The following is a 2,767-nucleotide window of genomic DNA, read 5'->3' on the forward strand; positions in this document are numbered from 1 at the left end:
ATGAAAACATGGCGCGTTAGCTGTTTGATATCATTTTAAGCATGTTGCATTTTGAAGCAAATATTAAATTAGATATACTGATGTTTAACTACTCTTTCCTTTTTAAATGCATAACAAAGTCTTGAAATTGAAAATTTTAATATAGTGAAATACAACAAAAGAATGGCTTGTCGAATACAAAACATAATAAAACGCTCTAAAAGGACTACCTACCACAAAGACTTTTGGTGCCGTAATGATGTTCAAGCACTAGCATAAGTATGGCAATCAAAATAAGCAATAATCTCAAAAGACTACTCATTTGTGTGTCTAAAAACGAGTATAATGATGGATGTTGTTTTTTTTTTTTTTTTTTTTTTTTTAATTCTTATAATTCCATTTGTTGAAATTATTATAATAATTTTAGGTGGTTAATATAACGACAGACTTGTTAATTCAAAAAATATTGCTTTTGGCATGAATTCTAAATAATATTAGGAGACTATATTTGGTTAGTAGATTGTTTTGAAATGAGAGCATAGAGAAAAAAAAAATCCCGAAACACAGAAGTAGATCATTTTAATAAGCAGTTCTCCAATTTCTTGGATCTATGTTGGTGACTATAGAGATACAGATACATACAATGTGTCTCTATATAGATACACACAATCGTGGTGATCGATCTTCAACACCATTTATAGGCTACCATATACATCTGATCAAACATTTTCTCCATTCAGTCTTCTCCCCAATGACAAATTGTGATGTTCGTCATTTCAATCGATAAAAACTCAAGATTTCTTGCAGTTAGCGTGCCATCATGGATCTCTACTTCCAGAAGGCGGCACGTGGTGGCAATCTAGATTGGTTTTAACTTTGAATAGTAACACTTTTCAGGCTAGAATTTCCGACACTCGCCAAAGCTTCAACGAGTTATCCAAACTGCCACTATAAACTATCCATTCTTCATCTTTCCGATCATCATCATCATCATCATAATCCTCATTCCGATCTTGAACGGCGAGACATTTCACCGGACCAGTGTGACTATTCAAGACCGACAAACAAGTGTGGACGCCGCTACCTTCACTCCGCCACACACAGATGCTGTTGTCCGCCGACCCACTCAACAACAAGCTTCCGGCAGTCGCAAGACAAAGCACTGCAAGCTTGTGACCCCTCAGAACTCCGCCATGTGACAACGATTGCTTCTTGCGTTCCCAAAAGTTCACCAGTCCATCGGAGGATCCCGCGTACACGGTGGCCTGAGAGGCGTTCACCACCACAGACGTGACAGCGCTGTCTTGATCCAAAAGAGTGTAAGCGAAAAGGTGTTTTTTGGTCTTCCCGATGAACTCCCTCCGCCACACCTTCACCGTCCCGTCAGCGGACCCGGTAATAACCAAACCGGCAAACCCAGCTACGACGGAATTAATGGCGTCGTCATGAGCGTTTATAGATTCTAAACATTTCGAATCTGAAAGCCTCCAAACTTTAATTGTTCTATCCCACGATCCAGAATACAGCAGCCCTGTTTCTTCATCCAAACACATGCAAGAAACAACATCATAATGCTTGATCCATGGAAGGTTATGGTGTCGTCTTGCTTCAATGTAATTATTAGGGTTCATAGAGCTCTTGATGTAATCTTTTGTCGAGGGTAAATTGCCGATCCGTTTGTAAGCTTTTTTCTTCTTATCTGAATACTTCCAAACACGAATCTTCCCGTCCTCGTGGCCCGTAAATATCCGATTACCAAAAACGACGATTGCTTTCACTAATCCACTACTCGATTTGAAACCTGAAAACTCCATCAAATTCTTCCACACTCTAATGTTCTTAGAATCCGAACCTGTGTACAACATATCCCCGGACGATGCTAACGAATAAATATGACCCTCTTCACGTATCAAAGACCCGATCAAGCCAGTGTTGTAGGTGATACCATCTTCGCCATTGCTATCATGAGGAAGAGTCCAAGGAGATTCGGAGTAGGGTGATGGCATATGGTTGATTGGAGACATGAAGGAGGCTGGTGAAGAACATGAGGACATGACAGGGCTAGGTAATGAGGCATTGCTACTCCGGTGATTAAAATTGTTTTCGGAATTTTCTGGTTGTTGGTGGGTGGTGATGAAAACGTTTGGTTCTGAGCTGTGAAGGAGAATAGCGAGTTTGTTTCGGACATTGTTTTTCTTCGAAAAGAAGGTTTTTCCAGCCATTTCTTTCTTCATTTTGTTTAAGTTGAATAGATCGATTGAAGGAAGCTGAAATAGTTTATGATTGTGTATGTTTTGCTTATGATGATAAAAGAACAGATGAGATAGTATATTTTGTATATAGAGAAAGATAGATTATGTGAAGAGTCATATTTATAATTGGATTTGTCTGTGGGAGTGTGAAAATTGAACAGTTAGAGTTTGGGTAGGCTAAGAGTCGGTGAACCAATAGAATAAAGATCCACACGTGTCCTAGCGTATATGGAATAAAATCTTCCACGTTATCTGCACCTCCATAAATGCACTTTAACCTAGGCTTAGGGTTGTCGAATATTAAAGATTTAAAGTTCAACTTGTTTTTATTATTTATTTATTTATCAAAATATGTTATAATAACATATTATATCTGATTATAAGATATGTTGATATTATATTGTTTCTTTTTTTCTTGGCCATCTCTATTGTCAATGCACACCCACCTATAATTTGACTAACTTTCCAATGGTTCATATCTCCTCTATTTCAAATACAACCAATTACTATTGGGAAAAATGATACAAATACAATAT

General features: G+C 37.7%; 1 pseudogene; it reads right to left on the bottom strand.

The window, feature by feature from the left end:
• Window positions 1–531: 531 nt before the first annotated feature.
• Window positions 532–2,348, bottom strand: LOC145062394 (protein JINGUBANG pseudogene; annotated as a pseudogene).
• Between the last annotated feature and the right edge of the window lie 419 nt (window positions 2,349–2,767).

This window comes from Lactuca serriola, chromosome 7 (genome assembly GCF_051521515.1).
Source record: "Lactuca serriola cultivar US96UC23 chromosome 7, Lser_US96UC23_V15, whole genome shotgun sequence".
NCBI classification, from domain to species: domain Eukaryota; kingdom Viridiplantae; phylum Streptophyta; class Magnoliopsida; order Asterales; family Asteraceae; genus Lactuca; species Lactuca serriola.